The sequence below is a fragment of the Lipotes vexillifer genome, unplaced genomic scaffold (genome assembly GCF_000442215.2).
Source record: "Lipotes vexillifer unplaced genomic scaffold, Lipotes_vexillifer_v1.1 scaffold1035, whole genome shotgun sequence".
Classification (NCBI taxonomy): domain Eukaryota; kingdom Metazoa; phylum Chordata; class Mammalia; order Artiodactyla; family Lipotidae; genus Lipotes; species Lipotes vexillifer.
In genome coordinates, this window is record NW_006772073.1 from 107053 (window position 1) to 114662 (window position 7610).

Consider the following 7610-nt stretch of genomic DNA (forward strand, 5'->3'; position numbering starts at 1 on the left):
TCACTGATGTGGTAATTCTGCTGGTAATTGCGGGGAGGACCCCTGCGACGTCGAGAGCGTCTATAATGGTTATGGTCTGCTGCACATTTACTGCCTTGCGCTGGAACTCCTCCACCAGGGCCTGTAACATTTGCTGCCTCCGCGTCCTTCTCCTTCAACGACATCAAATTCCACAGTCTCTCCATCTCCAAAGCTGCGAAGGTACTTCCTGGGGTTCTTCTTTACGGCAGTCTGGTGTACAAATACATCTTCCTTGGTGTCACTCCCCTTGATGAAGCCCTACCCGTTTCTTACATTGAACCATTTTACTGTTCCCAAAACCTTCGTTGCGATAACCTTTTAGTCCCCGCCGGCCGCCGCGCGCCGCCGCTGCCCGTCGTGCAGGGCGTGGTGTCGGCAGCGCTGAGGGCGGCGGGCGGCTGCCGGGTCTCGGCCTCGCTGCTCCTGGTTGCGGCGACGGTGACTGGGGCCCCCTGCGGCAGCTGCGGCTCCTCCCGGGCTGTGACGGTAACTAGGCCGGCGGCAGCGGTGGCGCTACTCGGGGCTCTCTGGGGTCCACCCTCCTGGCATGCCATTTTAAGCACATTCTTGAACTTCAAATTAGGAAGCCCTACACTAAACAAAACTGGAGGTGGAGGTAAATATTGGAGGTTTCATGGCTAACTTTTCCAATACAGCTCTTTAACAAGAAGGATCACAGAGTAATACAAAGGGAATCCAGAAAGTTCTGGACTCAAACCCTCATTCTACCACTTACTACCTGTATAACTTTGATCCAGTTACCTACTTAGATGTTTCCTCCTCATCTCTGACACAAAGTAATGTCAACTGTTTCACAGCCTAGTGATGAGGACTAAATGAGATAATGCATCTCTAACTTCTAGCTGGTCTGGTACATGGCAGGTGATCAATGTATGGTGCCTGTTAGTGAGAAAGTCAGACTAAAGAGGTTGACAACAGTAATTGGGGACAAACCAAAAACCCCTTCAGTTCTCTATTTTAGACAAGCCTTTCTAAGGGGTCAGGGGAAGTGAGAAATAGTGTCAGTCATTTTGTTATGACACAGAAACATTCAGACCACAATTACAATCTTCATTCACTACTAGTCTAAAATGGGAAAGCCCTTGCATAATTAAAAGGTTATGTTCTTCTTTCACTTTTTATACAAATTTTCTTCTTACGTTTATAAGTACTTTGTGTTACAGATTGCCTTAAATGGTTTCTGATTTCCCTTTATGACTATTTTTAACAATACTGTTGGACATGTGGGTTTTGTGCATGTGTGTGTGTTTGTGTTGTTTTTTTAAAAAATCATAAGCCACCTCATATCCCTCTGGGATGTAGGCAGAGTATAAATTATAAATGTTACATATATATGGTAAAATGGGATACTGACATATTTTCACATAGGCCATTTAAACTTCTTAGTAGCTTCCCAAAGCGTTAGAGGGGAGAGGGTAAAAAGCTGCAGTGGAGAAGGAAGGAGAATAGGAAGCTAATAAGATAGAAAGAAACCAAGACTGTTATTCCAGAGACTTCCCATATGGTACAAGTAGTGACAATGGAGAACTAGGCCAAATATAATTAAAAAGACAATCTCCTTCTTAAAAGAATGTGAAATCCAAATGCAGGAAGCAATACAGTTTCAAATGAGAAAAAATGTGGTACATGAAATTAAAATAGTCTGAGAGAAATTTTACAGAATGCACTCAATAATTTAATGGCTCTGTGAGGCGGATGGGGCCGTACTCAACAGAAGGAAATCACATTAACTAAGCAAATGATAAGGGGGATGAGGAAAGCTTTTATACACCAATAGTAGGGAGCAATCACTAGAGAGAAAGTAAGCCTATTAGTAAGGAAGAGAATCATGGCTAAAATCTTAAAATGACTAAGCTATTGAAGTGCTTTCAGAACTGCTATTTGAAGAGAGAGAAAAGGAGCAGACAAATCTAATAACAAACAGGAGGTGACTCAAATCAGATAAAGGGATACAGGAATGGTAGATCACAGGCAATATCTGGCAACTAATAAGTACCTACTGCCTACGTCAGAGAAAGACAATTTGCTAATTAATGAACTGTGCTCATTTCCCCTTCACATCACAAGGTTTAGTTCAACTTAAGTAAGAGTTTTGGCTTAGTTTCTTTCACTATCAGTCAAAAGAAGGGACATATTTTATTTCACAAGCATGTTTGAATTTCACACGTGGAGCATTTACCATGCAACTGAGCAAGGCAGAGGCCTTAGTTTCTCTCTGAAGAAAAAAAAAGTCAACAAAACATGCATGAGGGGTGGGGATGGAGTATGAATATGGCATTATGAAGCATACTTCAAGATAAAAAGATGGGGGAAAAAGACTTAGGCTTACAGCCTTCTCCCGGGGATTAATGAAAATATATCCAGGCTTTTTTCTCAAAGACTCCCTCTCTTACCTCAATCAACACTTGGAGTCAGTCTGCTAATAACTAATTTGTCAGACTTCAGAGTAACACTTGGTTTCTCTTCCTCCTGTTCTGAGAACCCTGAGACAAGGGGGCTATTAGGACCCAGCAGACGGGATAGAATTAGAATGTCTGATGCAGAACTAATACTTATGCAAGCAAATTTCAAAAACAAAGTTAAAAGCTTTGCCAATCTGCCAGATTTCTGGATTTCTTTAAAGTTTAATAGGATACATTACTCTCAGAAAGAGGAAAGAGGAAAAAAACAAGAATGGTTGGAAATCTAGGAAATATCCACTCAATAAGCATTTATTGAGCACATAAAAATGCAAGATGCCATGCAAGGTACAAAGGGTTATAATACGTAAAGTTCACCCTGAAAGAACAGAAGTGTTCTCAAAAGAAAAAAATAATGGGGCATGAGGGAGCAAAATCAGAGAGGTTCAGTTTCATGGGCAGCTCGAGCAATGAAAAAGAAAAAACAGACAAAGAATATGTACTGAGAACTGAACCCAGCTCTTTTGCAAATACTCATGATCCCAGACAAGTCACTTTAAATTCTCTGAGCCTCAGTCTCCTTATCTGTCACTAAGAATGGACTAGATTAATCTCAAAAGCCCTTTCCACTTCCAAAATGTTATGATTCTAAGGGAAAGTACATACAGAGTAAATTTTTTCAGGGTATGCTTCCAGCGAGAAGTATAGGCCCTTTTGATCCACTATAATGACTGAGTGGGGAAGGGGCGGGAGGGGATGTAGCTTAAAAGTAAATGGATTTAACTGAACTATACATTTAAAAATAGTTAAAATAATAAATTTTAAGTTATGTATATTTTATCACAATGATAAAAAAAATAAAAATAAAAACCAAAAGATTTAACAGAAAGTAGGTAGTCATTTGGATCAGGTGACCTTAAGGTGATTTTTGGCATCTATCATCCTGCCAAAGCACAGCCCATCACACAGGTGACAAAACACTGCAGTGAGTCTTTCACTTTGTGCTGCATACTCCACAATAGTTAATGAGGTAGAAACACTATGCTCTAAGAACTAGACTAAGGCTATAAAATAAAAAAGGTCCTTGAAAGCAGTCTGCAGGGATGACCTATGCAGACCTATAATGGCTCCTAAATCCAGCTCTAGTCCAGATCGTTCTCCAAAATTCCAGCTCTGTATTTTCAACTGCTTATCCCTACCCACACACTGTACATGTCCACAACTCACCTCCTTCCACATTTCCCCAAACCACTTCCCCTTCCTGCAAATGTCATATCTCCATTAGCAGCACCATTCCTGACTAGACTGCACAGGTAGGATATGGAGTGAGAGGGCTCTAGCGTCCTAACTCTGCACTAGAGGAAGGAGGGATGGTAAACTCTTTGCTCAGAGTCTGAAATATTGACTAGACCACATTTAACTGGCAGGTGAGGTTACTGTGTCCTACAGGTCCATGTTCTTAACAGCAGCTTCTTTTGTTGTTCCCAATTCCGGGCAACAAAGGAGGGACTGACTATCTCTTGAGGCCTTGCCTTCTTCCTCTTCTACCCTGGGTTCAATGCTGCTGCCACTGTGTAATCTTAGACAAGTTATTCAGCATATCTCTGTGCCTCCTTATCTGTAAAGTGGGAATGATGATAACAATAGTATCTACTTCATTGAGCAGTTGTGAAAATTAAATCTGTATCGAGTGCAGAGAACAGTACCTAGTCCGTAAGTAAGCAGCAATAATTATCAGGGGTAAGCTGTAGGAGGTATCTGTGTCTTCTATTTTCCAAGGTACGTACTCCTGTTAGGACCATCCAGACTCCTCTTTTTCCTGACTTTTGAGGTAAGATGATCGGGGCAGATTTGGTCCAGGTGGATCTCTTTTCTTTCCTCTTCTCACATCTACCTCTACTTGGGACAGAATGAAGTCAGACTATCCAAGGTGGGAAGAACGTTGAGTCCATGTGGGCCAAGCTTCATTCCACAGGTCATGTTTACCAAGGAATTCTTTACTGGGCATAATCAAGTGACTGCTTGGCTACTAACAAAGTAGTACTTTGTTTATCCATCCCACTCTTATTCCTTCACATGCACAGAAACTGTGGTTTGGAACCTACAAGGAGCTGGAGTAGGATTTGAGCTGAAAAAGCTTACATGGAACCCATAACACAAGAATCTCTTAGTCATCCTTTATCTGTTTCCCACTTGCCCGCAACACTGGTGACACCAAATATTATTGATCCCGCTCCTTCACTCTCTCTCCTCTCCTTTACTATTTCCTTATTTCAGGTTTTTCACCTCTTATCTAGACTCATCTGAACTGTTGCATGAGCCTCTGAACTGGTGGCCTGATATCTCTTCCCTCTTTACAATGACTTTACATTTATTTTGGCTACCAGGGGCCATGTTTCTAAACCCAGCCATATCATTTCTTGCTTAAAACTCTTCAGTAGTTTATCAGTGCCTACAACAGTGGGTCTCAACACTGGCTGAACATTAGAATCACAGAGATTAAATCAGATTCACTGGGGTGGGGCCCAGGAATGAGTATTTTTATTCTAATACCAGCTAATTCCAATATGCAGCTAGTGTTAAGAACCACTTGTTTACTATCTTAATGGAAAATAGAAATTTAGAAGTACAATGCTACATGTAATTTTTTAGAACAGGGTAAGCATATGTCCAATAATTTCAAAATATTGAATAAGTTCGAATGTGGAAGACGATAGCTCTCACAAAGGCTGATAGCAATTTACTTTGAAAAATACCCTAAGTTCTAGACAATTCAAGCATGGAAAAACCTTAAAAGTAAGGGAAGAAATAAAAGAGAAGTACAAGTATTTATGACGAGATGAACATGTATAAATAAAAAGATTTAATGGTGAAGATGAGTAAAAGATGACAAGATCTTAAAATATTTCAGAACTACAGAATAGATACCAAGGAGTGAGAAAAGAACTGCAAGTAAGGGCAGTGAGTAAAGATATAGTTTGAGTAATGGGCTGCAAAGATTGACTATAAAAGCAGAAGCAACTGGGCGACTAGGTGAAAAGAATATAGGCAGAAAGTTCCGGTTCCTATTCTATTTTTGCCTTTCATGGGCAGCAGTATATTCTTAGATAAGCTAATACTTAATCTCACTACACTTTGCCTGTAAACTGGGGATAAAACCCATTTCATAGTGTAACTGGGAGAATTTAGTGAGATAAATACATATATGAAAGCATCAAGCCCATGATAATCCTCAAAAAATATTTGTTGAATGTTTCTCTGAAAGGTACTATGGAATGAAATCCAAAGGCAAAAACAAAATACAACTTTTAAAAAACATACAAAACACATACTCAGAAGACCAAAAAAACACTCTGGTCTATTGTTGTGCCAGTAAGGTGTGCAACAGAACTTTGAGATTTCTCCAGTTTCCACGTGGCAAAATTTGATGTTAGCTCAGCTCCAAGATGGTAATCCATAAAAAGAATCATTCCAAAACAAATAATGCTATGCCTGCATTTAAAAGTACACACAGTGGGTCTTAATTACCATCACACTGAAATTAACATTATATTAATTACCATTGCATTACAACGTTCCAGTAAACAAATAGCTCCTTACTCTCTGGTCACTCCCAAATCAGCCTATTAACATTAATGATTGCACTTTCCTGAGCTATTTTAGCACAGAAAATCAAAAGCACCTCGGGTGGCAGGTACATATTTTTATAAACATAATTTTGAAAGGTCAGCTGCTATTTATCCCAGGGTGAAATTCGGGGGTGGGGAGAGGTTGTGGACTAGTTCTGTTAGCAAAGAATGTTCTCCACACTCTGATGCTGCATTTCGGTTGCTACTCCATTAAACTAAGTAGACTCTTGAATAACATCTTACAAGTCCTAAGTTAGGAAATGGGTATTTTGATGTTTTCTAAATATCCTAGATTTGATGAAACTGAGCTGTCTATTATCTTTAAAACTAACACTCTTTATTTTACTGGATTTATTATATCTTATCAGAGTTCACTGCTTTCTTTTCCTTGATTCAGGAACTGGACCGGTGCCTACACTTATGCCCATTAGCCATGAATAGGGTTGTTCTGTGCTTCTCAAATGACATTTTCAAGGTGGGCAGCCGCAGAGACACAGAATAGGATTACCTAAAAAGTAGTAATAAATAAAAAATAACAAGATTCCTAAAAAAAAAAAAAAAAAAAAAGTATGGGAAAAAGGAGGTTAAATACACTCACACTTGAGTGAAAAAAAAAAGGGTGCCTGAGGTAGCATGATTGTGTTTCCAGCTGCAAAGCCTAAGGAAAGAGAGAACAATACTGTCTGCGTGATCCCCTGATCCCCTCGAGGGAGAGGAAACTAAGTGGCAGAAAAGAGCACTGGCCTGGAAGGTAAAGAGTCCTGGGCTCTGTTCCCAACTCTGCCATTCACTAACAGTGTGGCCTTGGGATGTTCATTATCATCTCTGGGGTCTGATGTTCTTAACGTATATAATGAAGGGGATGCACCAGATGAGGATTTCTAAGTCCTTGCTAGCTCGAAATATCGGCTAGCTCTAAAACAGCTGCTTTCTACCTTTTTTCCAGCCCAGCACACTGGTGGCAGTGACACTAAAGTCCCTGAACCCTGTGTGGAAACCCCTGCAGGGTAGAGCGGGGATGCAATCTGAGTAAGCACAGCCCCAGCACTTTGCACTCTGCTCCTCCATCCTCCACACCCACTGGAAAATCACCAGCTACCGTGACCTCTGACTGAGAGATGCCACTTATTACAGTAGACACAGCAGGCATCAGGAGCCTAGTATGGGTCGAAGGAGGAAGAAGCAGGGAGAAACCAGCCTCCTTCTAGGAAGAACTAAAAAATGTCAGAACTGGAAGCATTGTAGATATCATCTAGCAAAACCTCTAATTTTATACAAAAGAACACCAAGCCCCTGAAAGGAAACTGAATGGCACAAAAATAACCATCAGGTCTGTGTGACTGGGTTGGATGAATACTCAGGACTCGACTCCATGATCACTGCTCTGCTCACCACCCCACCAAGATCATAGTTCACGGATATTTTGGTCAAATGACCTGGCTTTCTGAAATGAGCTAGTCAAAGAGAGAGAGTTTCAATTATTCCTTAATTTTGATCACAGTATTCATGCAAACCAAAAAAAAAAAAAAAAAAAAAAAAA

At 40.5% G+C, this 7610-nt stretch overlaps 1 protein-coding gene and 1 pseudogene across 1 annotated transcript in view; both read right to left on the reverse strand.

The window, feature by feature from the left end:
- Positions 1–575, reverse strand: part of LOC103072338 (nuclease-sensitive element-binding protein 1 pseudogene) — a 1070-nt pseudogene extending 495 nt beyond the window's left edge.
- Positions 1–7610, reverse strand: part of SLC44A1 (solute carrier family 44 member 1) — a 132275-nt gene that overhangs the window by 98540 nt on the left and 26125 nt on the right. The window lies entirely within an intron of this gene.